The sequence below is a fragment of the Crocodylus porosus genome, unplaced genomic scaffold (assembly GCF_001723895.1).
Source record: "Crocodylus porosus isolate Cpor-Errol unplaced genomic scaffold, CroPor_comp1, whole genome shotgun sequence".
NCBI lineage: Eukaryota > Metazoa > Chordata > Crocodylia > Crocodylidae > Crocodylus > Crocodylus porosus.
In genome coordinates, this window is record NW_017728943.1 from 78,746,672 (window position 1) to 78,761,343 (window position 14,672).

General features: G+C 41.7%; 1 protein-coding gene across 3 annotated transcripts in view; it reads left to right on the top strand.

The window, feature by feature from the left end:
- The window catches only part of KIF6 (kinesin family member 6), a 415,530-nt gene that overhangs the window by 361,579 nt on the left and 39,279 nt on the right, over window positions 1–14,672 (top strand). The gene's annotated exons all lie outside the window — the stretch shown is intronic.

Below are 14,672 nucleotides of genomic sequence, written 5' to 3' on the forward strand. Positions count from 1 at the left end.
CCAGCTGACTTCCTGCCCTTTGGGCAGGGGGCTGGACTCGATGATCTCCCGAGGTCCCTTCCAGCCCTAATGTCTATGAAATCTATGAAATCTACATGAAGTGAAAGGACAGTGTATGCAATATGAGATCAAGTAAAATATTTGGCCTTTGTTTTTCATATTTTCTGCAGTAGGTGATACATTTTCCTCACAATGTGTAATTGCCACACATCACCTTTTCATATCTTTCATGAACACTGTCAAGATTTTACTAACATGATAACTGATGCCATAAGCAGTAAATGAAGTTATTAAAAAACTTTGTAAAACATTCTGCTTAAAAAGTGACCTCTAAGGCTGCTTTCAGATGTTAAAAAAAGCAGTGCTTTACTTAAATTGATCACATTCCTGTGCTGAGCCCAGAACGTGCCCAGAAGAGACAGTGTCTTAGTTGGACCTGGCTTGCCCGATGTCTGTGTAGATCAGGCACTTTAATGGGGCTTTTTGGTGCTTTTATCTAATAGCTGTTTGAATCAGCTTTAGGTAAACCTGCCAGAAAGCCCCAGCAAAGCACCCAATCTATACAGATGCTGCAGAGCCAGGTTGAAGTAACGTACTGCTTCTTCCAGTAAAGTACACTTTGGCGGGGGGGGCGGAGGGGGTTGGTTTTTTTAACATGTGTAAGCAGAGTTAGTTTTTTTTAATGCCAAAACAGTGAGAGACAGATCTGAATCCTCTCTGTCCTCATATTTTTTGCCTTCTTGGATCCTCTTAGTTCTGGATTTCAGTTAGTACTAAGATTGGGTATCAGCTTAGCCATACTGCAAGACTCAGCTTAAGGTGCTTTCAAGTCCTCCTTATTCAGAGATTCCCAGAGATGAGACCCATAGTTCTTACTCACCTAGAAAGCTGGAGTCATTTTAGACTGTGCTGCATCTTATTGGACTACTAAAACCAATATCTTGCTTTTGTAAGATAGCCAGCACTTAGATCTGGTTTTCTTCCAAGATTCAAACAATGTGCTGGAGTACCCTTGATCCTAGCAAGAAGGCTGAAAAGCAAACTCAGCAGAACTCAGTACAGAGCCATTGAACTCAAACTCAAGACAGAGCCAATGAATTGGTCCCTAATAGAGGCCAACAAGCTGGTGGCCTGACCTAAATGACGCAGCACTGATAGCTCCTAATAGCACTGTTCAGCTGTTACATTTTAAAATTAAACTAGACAAATATTTTTAAAATGCTTGAAAAATAATATATCAGCACAACTGCCAAAGGGACAACAGGAGCATTAATAAAAGTTCTGATGCCACTAGCTGAAATAAGCTAGAGGAAATGGAGCTTCAGATTGTATAAAACCCCACAGCAAATGCTTAGTTTGATAAAGGAGTGTTTAGAAGTCAGTTTCCAGAGGACTCCAGTTAGGTGTCACGAGTATGTACATTCAAAAAGTGTGACTCCATATTGACAATATTCTGTAGAAATGTTGTACGTCATTTCTTCACTTGCTTATATAGAAGTTTCATAAAATGAAATTTAACACAAGATTATTTCCCTAAAGGCCAACCCTTATGATACAAGTCATGAAGGGCTTTTATACATGTGCTCCAGGAGTGTGTGTGTTGGGGGTGGGGAACACTTTAAGTAGAGCGGTTCTGCGACCCGCCCGCCACACTGAAAATCAGCAGCAGGGGCACTTTATTTAACTAAAGCTTGTCAAATGAGTTTCAGTTAAAGCACCCCCACCACCATTTTTCAGCATGGGGATGCTGATGCACATGATGCTGGAGTCTGCTCCTGCAGACTCAATTAATTGAGTCTGCATGTGAGGTCCATCAGAACAGCCTCACTGCATGTGAGGTACATCTTTAGGTACCCTAAAAGCCAAAATGCCAAACTAAGGGCCTAACTCCCTCAACTTATTTATTCAGTGCCTGAAGTTCAAACTAAGGATTGTGACATGAGCACAAAATCTGAGTTGTTTTTTAATGTATTTCAGAATGACTATAGAATATTTAATATAATTGTTACTTGTGCTCAGATATAGACAGTATACAGATTTTACCTACTCTAAAGTGTTAAGTTCTGAAGAATAGGCATAGGGAGGAGGAAAAAACACCAGCATACCCAAGGTAGAAACAGCATGCATTTATTATGCTAATTGCTTTTACTATCAAATGCTTAGGGTCCTCAAGTTTAAGAGACATAGTCTGCTTACATGTTGTGAGAAAACTCCCCAAATCAGCATTTTACTTTAAGCTCAGCCCAAGCCTGTACCAAGTGCAGTGCATGCCCAAAAGAGGCATTGTGCTAGTTGGACCCAGCTTGCCCAATGTCTGTATAGATTGTGCACTTCAGCGGGGCTTTTTGGTGCTTTTATCTAATAGCCAGTTGAATCAGCTATTAGATCAAAGCACCAAAAAGCCCCGCTGAAGCGCACAATCTATACAGACACTAGAGAACTGAGTTGAACTACGCATTTTCTTTTCCAGCAGTGCTGTTTTGGGGGGTTTTTCCCCATGTTTGTCAGCAGCCAAAATCACTCAAATCCTCAGCAGGTACATTCAATGAGTCAATTCCTAAGTGGGTGTAAATGATTGTAGTGTTATTAACTTCAGCAGAACTATACACAATTACACCAACATGGAAACTAACACAATATGTTGCAGTTAGAAGCTGCTCTAAGATGAACCACAACTGCTGTCTGTGAGAACTCTTTATGCCATGTTTCAAAGGAGTAAAAACTGTATGCATTCCAATTGTATGTTTCAGTCTACATTGTAACATCTGGCCCTGTCTCAGCCACTTAATGACTCCTTGTTGTATATAGAAAACGGTGTTGAAAATGCTGTTTTAATAAATATTCAACTGCTTTTCATAAAGAGGTAAGCGTGGACCTTTCTTCAGGTCCCAGGGAAATGGTATTGCATAGGTTCTGCCAGTTGCATGCCAAAATTGTAAATATTTCATTATGTTTCCTCAATGCAGTGGGCCATCCATGTGTTTTTGGCTTTTGTGAGAACATTGCTTTGTGCTTATCATCAGTAAGTCTGGACCACACAAAATATTTTCCAGACTTTTTTTCCATTCATTAATTCATCCTTCTAAATATTCTGTACATTCTGACTTAATGTTTATTCTATGAATTGGAGCTCATTATTTTCCTGCTTATCTTATTCAGTGTGTATTCTTCCACAGAATAACAGGTGTCAATTCTCTTAGGATCTTGCTTGATGACCATAAAGTCATCAAGGGATTTTGAGCAAAAATTGCTTGGTAAAAAGCCAAATTAAGGTTTGTTGAAATAAAATAAAACACAGCGTTTCAATTAGAAACTAAGTGTTAACATTTTCCAGCTGCCTTTTTTTATTATTTAAAGCATTTTATGTTCCAAATTCTTTAAGGAGCTAACCTCTTTAAGGAGCTATTTTAGTTGGACTTTCAGCAGCGATGATCTGTTTCCCCTGACAGCCACCCTTAAGATGTGTATTTCTCATTGTATGAAATTCCCATTCTCTGTCCATTGTTTTTAAGCAGTCTCTTCTTTTAAATCGCCATTTGATAGATGTTAAAAAAGCATACCAATAATTGAGGCGTTTCATTAGAGATGAAGAATGTCAGATTGTACCGTACTTCTGTCTCTGCAAAGAAGCCTTATATAAGTCACTATGGGCTAAATTCTACTGTCTTCATTGACAATGAGCACATCTACATGTGCAGTTAATGTGAAGCAATAAACTCTGGAGCTTATTGCTCCCAGATGCACTGTTTGAATGTGGGGTTCAGCCTGCCAGCCCAGGGCTGCTCCCCTGCAGCTCAACATGCTGAGGAGGGGCTTACTGGGGTACAAGAGTGCTCCAGTGCAGGGCTAGCCAGCAGGCACCCCTGTGTCCTAGCCAACCATGTCACTGTCTATACTTGTGGTGTTGTGGAGTTAATTTACTCCAACCTAATAGAATAATAGAATCATAGAAAGTTAGGGCTGGAAGGGACCTCAAGAGGTTATCTAGTTCAACTCCATGCTCTAAGCAGGACCATCGCCAACTAGATCATTTCAGCCAGGGCTTTGTCAAGCTGGGTCTTAAATCCTCCAAGGATGGAGGTTCCACCACCTCTCTAGGTAACTTGCTCCATTGGTTCCCCACCCTTCTAGTGAGAAAGTTTTTCCTATTATCCAACATAAATTTCCCTTGCTGCAAATTGCGACCATTGCTCCTTATTCTATCATCTGCCACTACTGAGAACATCACTTTGGAACCACCCTTCAGATAGTTAAAGGCTGCTATCAAATCCTCTCAGTCATTTCTTCTCCAGACTAAATAAACGCAGTTCTCTTAGCCTCTCCTCATAAGTCATGTGCCCCAACCATTTTCATTACTCTCTTCTGGACACTCTCCAACTTGTCCACATCCTTTATGTAGTGGGGGGCCCAAAACTGAACACAGTACTCCAGATGTGGCCTTACCAGTGCTGAATAGAGGGGAATAATTACTTCCCTTGGTCTGCTGACAACACTTCTACTAATGCAGGCCAGGCTGCTGTTAGCCTTCTTGGCAACAAGGGCACACTGCTGACCCATATCCATCTTATTGTCCACTGTAACCCCAGGTCCTTTTCTGCAGAGCTGCTGCTTAGCCAGTCAATCCCAAAGCTGTAGTCATGCATGAGTTTGTTTCATCCTAAGTGCAGAACTTTGTACTTGTCCTTGTTGAACCTCATGAGATTTCTTTTGGCCCAATCCTCCAATTTGTCTAGGTCACTTGGAATCCTAGCCCTACCCTCCAGTGTATCTACTACACTGTCCAGCTTCGTGTCATCCATCAACTTGCTGAGGGTGCACTCCATCCCATCTTCCAGATCATTAACAAAGATATTGAACAAAACTGTCTCAGGACTGACCCCTGTGGCACTCCACTTGATAGCGGCTGCCAGCTAAACATTGAGCCATTGATTACTACTAATAGAGATACACGTGTAGACATGCAGTGTTTACTGCAGAATGAATTAATCTACTCCACAGTAAACATCTTGTGTAGATGCACCCAATGAGTACTACCTTTCTCTGCAAATAATTTCACTGTTTTCAGTAGGAGTGGTTAAGATTATGTGCTATAGTTCTGGAGGCATGAGTTCAGGCCCTGCTTTAGACTCATGCTCATAGCTGCCCTGTAAATGGGTATCTGTGCATTCATCTGTAAAATCAAAAGCAGCTGGTTGTGGTATTAGTCACATTACTCCCTTTTGTGCCATTGGCTAAGAAATTAGTGCGTCTTAAACACACTTTCCCAATGGTCCATAAGACTCCAGTGGACCTTCATTTCAATAGGGGCATTCACAGAATAAGGTGTAGCTACACATGATTGAGACATAATCAGATTAACATTTTCTTTTCCCTCTACGTTTCAGAGCAGACTCAGAAAAAATAAAGCATAGCCACTAAGAGCCTGATCGCTAGTTATTGCGCCCCCCTACTCCCCACTCCCCAGACGTATCCATTTAGCCAATGACTAAATCTTGCAAAATGCATGAGCAATCTAGGGAGCAAGGACCAGAACCCAGGCCTCCCTCTTCCTTGCTGCATGCTTTAACCATTAAGATACTGCATCAAGTTCCCTCTTGCTTGCTCACTGAATTAACCATACATTTTGCATTATATAGCCATTGAGTAAAATGGCTAATTATCATGGAGAATAAAGAACAAAACCCAGGGTTCCCTCTCCCCCAAAGCCAGGGACTCTCCCTGGGCCACATAGGCTTCTTTTTGCCTGCTGTGCTCCTGGCGCTAACATTCTCATTCTGGGCTGCCGGCTTCAACAAGAGTGAATAAAAATGCCCTCATTCCTACCCAGCCAATAGCAAAGTAGTCAGAGCACTATATTGGTGAGCGAGTGATGTGGCTTCAAACCTCTCAGCGGACAGAGGTCTAGAGCAGGGGTCTAGAGCAGGGGTTGGCAGGCCCCAGCTCACATGCCAGAGTGTGGAACATGAAGGCATTTTACTTGACACACGTGTCTTGGGGTGGACAGCAGAGAAGGAGCCAGAGCTGTGCTGCTGCAACAAAGATTGGACCCCTCACAGCTCACCCGTCATCTGCCCAAAGATGCACATGCATCCACTACCAACAACAAGCCAGGCCGGGGTTCAGCGTACCCTGGTGCAGCTGCTTACATCCTCCCTACTGCCTGCTATGAGCAGCCTAGGATCTGTGGCAGACAGCAGAGTCCTGCCCAGAGTCCAGCCTGGCTGTGGCAGGCAGCTGGGAAGTTGCAAGGAGCTGCATGGGGATCTGTGGAGCCCCAGCTGAGCTTCTTGCTGGCAGCGGGTGCACATGTACCTGGGGCAGACGGAGATGGAGTTGTGAGAGGCCGATCCTTGTTGTGACAGTGCAACCCCAGCCCCTTTTCCACTGTCCACCTTGAGACACTCATGTACTTGTTGCCAACAATGACCCAGGCTGGAGCTCCACGGTTCCCAGTGCAGCTGCTCGCAGCCTCCTGGCTGCCTGCCACAGCTGGTCTAGGCTCTGGGTAGACCCCTGCCACCCACTACAGAGCCCAGGCTTCTCATGGCAGGTAGCGGGGAGGCTGCACAAAGTTTCACCAAGATCTGCAGAGCCCCAGCCCGGTTCATTGCCCGCAGCGGGTGTACGTGTGCCATAGGATGGATGGCAGTGAAGGAGCCTGGGCTATGCTGCCTCAACAAGGATTGGGCCTCTCATAGCTCCCCTGCCATCTACCCCTGGCATGCCAACATCCTACAAGTAGAGCAGCAGTCAGCAGTTTTTTTGGACAGAGTGCCAAAAACACCTGCAACCTCAACTTGTAAGATGTTGGCGTGACAGGGGCAGATGGCAGGGGAGCCACAAGAGACCTGATCCTTGTTATGGCAGTGCAGTGCAACCCATTCCCCACCATCCACCCTGAGGCACATGTGCCAAGCAAAATGCCTTCACTTGCCACACTCTGGCACCCATGCCAGGGGTTGCCTATCCCTGAAGTAGAGGTTGCAGGGATTTTTGGCACTCTGCCCATAAACACTGCCAATCCCTGGTCTAATGCCTGCCTGCCTGCCTGCCTTTCCCACTGCTTGGAAAATGATCTAATTACTAGACTACTGGGCTGTAAGGTAGGAGGGCTTCTCCTCCATCTGGCAACTTTGATGTGTGCCATGTTAAGTGCAGCAGCCAAGTACAAGGATTGCTAGTTAAGGAACTTCCCACTTAGTGCATTTGAGGAACCCGAACTCCTGCCTGACAGAAGCACATTACTTATCCAGTTCATAGGTTTCCCTATAAATGTAATGGGAGATGTCTTTGAGCACAAAGGTAGGCACCTCCCCAGGGCAGAATAAAATGAACAGGTATAATAGGATCACCTTCTGAAGGCACCCAGCTGCCTCCCTCTTACACCCAAAATGGGAAGCTTACTCACCTCCATTGGGTTCAGTAGGGGCTGCACTAAGCTTCCCATTGACACAATGGGAAACTTAGGAACAGGCCTTCTGTGGGAGATATGTACTCTGAGATAAGTAGCAAGCTAATATGGAGGCACTTTAGAGGCATACTAGGATTTGGGCCATAAATATAGCTGATGTGATTCAAGGGCAGAATTATGATAAGGTACTATGAAATAGCAAATGAGTAAAATATTTGGTCTGATTCTCCACTACATTGTTCCAGTTTTACATCCATCAAACACTACTGCAGAAAATAAAGCAATAAAAACAATGGAATTGAATCAACTTGACATTGGAGTAAACACTGTCTCTATACTGGGCATGTCTACACATGCATTAATGCGCTGTAATTACAGCACACATTAAGCTTAGTACCTGTAATGACAGTACTAAATTAATGTGCCGTAATCGGCGCTACTGTGAGTTAGCACAGAGGAACGTTTTTTTTGTTAAGGTACTGCACATTAGACTAACTACACTGTGCATTAGTGCATTAGCATGGGCTTTTCCCTCCGTGCTAATGTGCAGTAGAATTAATCTTCTGCTTATATAGCATCACGTGTAGATCTGTACTGCTATAAAGGAAAAATAGGGCTGAGCACCCTCCATGCACCTGAGTCCACGGGCACATTCAAGATCCACGAGTTTGCCAGTGAGGCTGCTCCAGCCTTGCCCTGGGGCCCCACTTTCAAGCCCTTAGTGTCCAGCAGACCTGAGAGCAGCTGCTGTAGATGAGAGTGGAGCAGAGATCTTAGGTGGGCAGGAAATAGTCTTGACATACATGTTTCTCCTGTGGCAGGTTGTTTTTATTTTACCACAAAACAATATAGCTTTGCCATCAGAGTTGTGGCCACATTAGGACCATGTTTGCTTAAAGTAACTAGAGCTTACCTATGCTGCAGTAGCTACATTTTTTCTGAATTCTGAGCAGCCACATTGTTTTTAGTGGGGCTGTTTGCAAAGTAAGGTACAATTTCATTTGAGTAAAGGTGGAAGATTTGGACCATCAGAGGGAACTGTCCTCAGATTTCAAAGTCAGTGTTTTTATTACAAAACTCTGTTTTTCCAAGATTTATGACTTGGCTTGGCTTGTAGCAACGAAGTTTGGACTGAAACTTGGTATTCACACTGTAATTTTTGAAGAGGCACTCCACAATGCCATTATGCAGAAAACTTTCTTTGAAAAAGCCCTCTCCTCACACAGTAAGAAATAACTGAGTCAGAAAAACTGGTAACTAACATGCCATTGCTTCTTGTTCTCCTTGAATTAGGACCTCAACTGCCATCAGATTCTGACTGAAGCACGCATAGGAGCCCAGATTTTTGTGCAGTTTATGTTTTCATTTGTATTAAGATTGCACATGGTCATTCATCAGGGCATCTTTACATATGCTACAGGGTTGGGGCAAGCCTTTAATTAGAGCAGCTCCCAGGAGCTCTAATTAAAGCACCCACGGTGTCTCGTATATTCAGCCTCCTGCACTTCAAAATGATAGCAGGGGCGCTTTAACTAATGCTTGTTCAATGACCTTTATCATTGCCATTTTGAAGCATGGGGACGCTGAATACAGGTGACACCAAGGCTGCCGGACTGTGCTAATTACCATGCTCCAGCAGACTCAGTTAATTGAGTCTTCTCCAATGCATTCTTATTAGAGCACGTTGGAGCAGGCATCGGACATGTGTATTGGTGCCCTCAGGTGGGAGTCTGTGGCCTTCTCCATAGCTTGCTGTCCTCTATATCTTTATTTACATGACATATTCCCAAACTTTTGAAAATTAAGCAACTCCTTGAAAAAATGAAATAAATTATGCCTCTGTGTCACCCTCTCAATGGGTTGTTAAAGGTCTACACATATTTTAGATTATCATAATAGAGTATGCTCTCTTATATACTTTGATTGGCAATGAAAAAAGCTTACAACACTTCCATTTAATTATCATTATTGGCATTTTAATTAGCACCTACTGAAATGAATGGGGTAATTCACACCTCAGCATGATTGCTTCAGGGTCTGTACAAGCACAGGCAAGTATTGCTACATTAATTATACGTAGCTCAAATGTTGAAGTTTTTTTTTTCATGTGTGTGCAACTGTGATGGCTAGAGACACACATGTTTTTTTACAATATAAACTGGTCGGTTCATGACTCCCAGCTAGTCCCTGACAATCCCTGGGAGGGTGATGGGAGAAAGGGAAAAGCAGCGCCCACTTTGGGATTGCTAGTTTATGTCATGTTTTACTTTCCTTTTTTAATTAAACTGAGCTCAGTTTCTTTCATACTTTGTTTCATAACTGAGAAACCATTTTAATTTTGTTCACATGAAGAAGTAGATTCCCCGTCTAAACTAATGCCGTAACAGAAGGACACACAAGTGTTTTCAATCACAAAATAATAAAAGCTGAGAAGAGTGGAAGTTTGAGTTTTCTCACACAGAACCAAGGTAGCCCCTGGAAAATAATATCTTTAATTGAAAGTAAAAATGATCTAAAGTAAGGTTGTTATTTCTGGACTAAAAGTCAGTATCATGCATAGGCTATTTTAGGGTCCTTTCAGGAACAGTCTAAAGATTTTCTACTACCCTGAAGTCTGACAAATGTATATTTTATTTGTCCCCCTCCGTGGCATGAGACAAACAAAACAGCCTCTTCCCAGTACAGCTAGGTATGCGAATGCAACTTTGTAGTCTGGACCTTCCCCATAGCTGCCTGATTGTGTGCGTGTGTGCACTTACACATTACTGCATTTCTCAGCCTTGAAGCCCATTGTTTTTTAGGCAAAACACAAGTAGTCTACTTGTACGTAATGCCCTCAAGTCAACTATGATGATGGCCTGAAAAGAAGTGGCACAAGAGAAAGATTTCTCTTAATATTTCACAATTGTAATCACACTGCAGTGTTACAGTATGTTCTGTTCCTCGGATTATTTTTGTTTGAAACCTAAAGCAACAACAGGCCATTTCTGTAAAAGTTCAGTTACTACTAGCAACATGCTGTATACTAACTTAATTCCTAGAGTGACCTCTAGTGGCATGAAGGCCATTCATCTTAGGGAATGGATTTCATTTCTCCAGTGTTTCCATTATTTAAATGGAAAACAATTGGTAATGCTTAGACTTGAGGGTTATTTTTGGAATTCTAAAACTGAAAGGAGGTGGATCAAATGATGTTTGTTAAAAGCATCAATTTTCCACTAATCCTAGGACAAGGATATCAATTGTAAAGCTGGGCGAATACCTCAAAAAACATTCCATGAATGTTCGCTTGGATTTTAGAAAGAGGAATTTATTTTGGCTGTGTTTTAAGATCCTTTTGTGTTTGCTTCACAAGACTATTATAGCAAATGAGTTTACTGGCAGGAATGTTTGCAGAAACAGCAACTTTAAACAAATATTAGAAATATTGATGGAAGGTGAATTTTAAACACAAATATGACAATTTGCATGTGAAATGTCTTTGTCTGGCTTCTCAAAACTGTAGTAGCTGAGCCCATAGAAGTCATTGGTTAGTTACCTAATATTTGCTGTACTATAGAAGAGCATAAAATTTGGCCCCATGACTGTTAGGTAACTGTAAAACCACACAGTGAAACAAAACCAGCCTCTTTGGTTTTCAGTCTCCTATGTATTTAGAATTAGACAATCTTGTAGCCCAAGCTCTAAACTAGTAAACATCCTTTGTAGCAGGTGATTTTAAGTTTGTAAATCTGTGAAGGTTGTTAGAGTCAGGAAAAAGAGAATTATACTTGAAGTAGTGACTGGGGTAGCAGTAAGCATTTTGTTGCTGTAGCTCTTTTTTAAATATTAAGAAAGTTCTAGTTGACTTGTTCTGGTTGTTGGTTATTTCTTTTTTGTAAGTATAAGATTAAAAAAGCTGGCAGCATTATATAAAGAAGTAAGAATTCTATTAATGATGGTCTTAAAACTCTTTGGCTTTTCTTTAGCTTCTGTAAAGTACTGTTTGTGGTTGGGTGTTTCTCTGTTGTTCTTTTGAGCAGCTTTAAGCACTGGGGTAGTAGGTGCAACTCCAGAGACAACTGTGAGTGCTAGCTCACTTTTATTTTGCCCTTGGGAAGAACAGTATTACATCTGTATGTGAAAACTTCGCAAAGATGTTGTCTTCAACTGCTAGATCCTACAAGAAAAGCCTGCAGTGTTTCTTGGCTTCCGCTAAAGCTTCCCGTATGATCTATTCAGCTTTAAACTGCAGGTCCTCAAACAAGAAGTACAAAAGTACAAGCTATTGCTCCCCCGGGAAGCAGTCTTGGAATCACGGATGCCTGTTTTACCGTGCTAGCATCCAGCAGCTCTTCACTCTTTGAAGCGCCTGCTGTCTTCAGAAGCTTTCTTACAAACAGCATTTCTCTTGAAAGAGTACAGAGGTAGTCCACACAGAACACCCTGTCTCATTATTCAGTGAATGCTCCAGATATCTGGTAAGAAGTGTTGGTAGATTTTGTAGTTTGAAGCCCTGATTCTCAGGTCCAATCAAGCTATGCTAAGCAAAGGATTTGAGCTGGAGAGAGTTAAAAAAAAGTAGCTTTTTGTGCTAGCTTTGTAGTCTGTTGGTTCCAGTTTAAGTCACAAAATTTTTGCCTATAATGGACTCTTTATTAATAAAATAAAGTTGACAATCCCAACTAAAAGCTTTGGCTGATGCTGTTTGCACAAGATTTGACTCTACACACTTTTGTACTAAGAGGATTTTTATATTTGTATTTGGCCTCTTTTGCACAACCTTAAAGACATTACATCAATTGCAGGAATCCCCTATAACTGTATGCAATTCCCAAACACCAAATACAAGCCTAGAAGTGTTTTTAAATATTCTTGCAAATGACATGGCTACAACAAGCTTCTGAACATTAAAACCTAAGGGCCATGAGTGAGAATGCCTGAGATGTCTCAGTTTTCAAGAAGAATGTGGAGTGAGGTGACCTTAAATGGGTCATTAGGATGCAGCCAGTATAGCACATTATATAACAGATGAATACTTTAAATTGCACCTAGAAATATACTGGGAGCTGAATTAGCCTACAGAACGCATAAGTACAATAGGTTCAACACAAGCCAAGTAAAAAGACAGCTTTTTTTCCTAGTTGCTATCTCCATAATATTTTCAAGGGACTATGTGTATGAAATGCTACTTAAAGATGTGAAGCTGAGGATGATTGAGAAAAGTGCACATTGTAAGAAGAAATGCTGTAATTTCCTAGCTAAACATTATATAGAAAACTTACACAATTACTGCTGCCTCCTCTAGGTAAGAATGCAGAAAGACCTTCAGATTTAGGGGCATAGTTCTCTAAAAGAGACAGATTTATCAGTAATTTTTTATCATTATATGGCTGTGTCCAGACAAGCATGGCTGTACAATATGTGGTGCTACATACACATCTGTGGGGCCACATACCACACATTCAGTTTTCCACGGTGCAAGGGAGCAGTGTGGAGGGTTTTTTTGACCCCTGAATAATGGAGAGGGGGTTTTTTTCTGTTGGAAAGAATTCAGAAAGACCACAACAAGTCAGAATGTTTTTGATACTGTGGATTCCTTTTTGAATTTTGTTTTGGGGGGGGGTGTCAATCATATGTAGGTGTTTGCACACCTAGCACTTCTAATATTATCAGGCACCTTGGTTGACAATCATTGCACTAGATAGACTGGCATGTTTGGAACACATTAAGCTTTCCAGCTGAATTTTTTAGTAAACCCTACTCATACATTTGGAAACCATCAGCAAAGTTTTTGCCACATTGATGTCAGAAATCCCCATAGCCTGAGTACAGATGAAGTAAAGCCAACATTTTCTTTTCTATGTGCCAGGTATTTTTGGTGCAAATGCATGTGATAACTTGTTTCAAGGAAGAGACTTCAGTAAGCTGAAAACAGAAGCACAAAGTTGTAGATGAGCAGAACAACTCATAGTCACTGAAGAGACACAATATGTAAATGGCTGTTCCTTCTAGGTGTCTTTTTGGTTCCATGTTACATTGGAAGAAGTTGACACAGACATGTGAAAAGGTCAATATAACCATAAATGATAGAGTGCAAAATGACACACTAATGGCTCTTTGTACTGGCATCAGTAATAAAATTAAAAATTAGAAAGAACAAAATAGATTAATGATTTTAAACAGTTGAAAGTATACCGGTGTATTCAATACGCATACAAGATAACCTATAGAAGGTTTTTAAACTCAGTATTAAAAATTATTAGCTATAAGGCTGATCTGTAACCCACAGTCCACATACTCCTCATCTTTAGGTAAATTTAAATCTGTATATGAATTTTGTGGTGCATGATCATCTTTATTTTCATATATAATGTGCCTGTAATGTTTGTGCAGAGTACATTACAGCCACTGATCCTCAATCAGAACCATAGATTGAGATGTAGATGGATTTCTCCTGCTAAATCTGCAAATACCTTCCACTCCTCATCTACATGAGCAGGTGGCTACAAACAATGATGTACAAGGGTCAGGCACATAGAACCACACTTTCCAACAGCAGGATGTTGGCCATCGTGGTCCCCCTGCTTTTCCTGTGGCAGGCTAGGGTGTTAGGTCTTGTGGTGTGTCAGGGTTGACTGTAGTTTTTCAAAGAGGTTAAACAGTAGATTTGTATAAGATGGTTTGGATAGGGATGGTCCTACCTCAGGCAGGGCATTGGACTAAATTAGCGGTTCCCAAACTCTGACAGATTGTGCACCACCAATTTAAAATGATACAACCTTAAGTACCACCAGCAATTTTTTGTCATACAAAGTAATTATAAAAAAACCTGTTAACATGCACCACTGGCCAGTTGTCTACAAACCACTGGTGGTACCCATACCACAGATTGGAAGCCGCACTAGTAGATATCTGTGGAGAGCCCTTCAGCCCTACTTCTCTATGATTCTATGAACAGTTATATCACACAACATATAATGGATCTATGTGGCGTACTCATGCCCAATGCCTGCCTGTAGTTGAAGATGGCTTTCTCTGAGATCAGTTTCCAACTGTCAACTGGTGCTTCTGGGTGTGAGGAGAAAGCATGGACTGGTGGAAAAGGATTATGCTGAAGAACTGGGACAGCCACCAGTGGCGGAAGAACTTCAGGGCGAGGAAAGTGGCCACTTGCCTAGAAATCTGTGCTGAGCTAGCACCAGAGCTGCAGAAGCAGATCAACAATATGAGAGAACTTTTGAGCATGTATTTTACTCTCTCCCCTACGGGGATTTAGAGT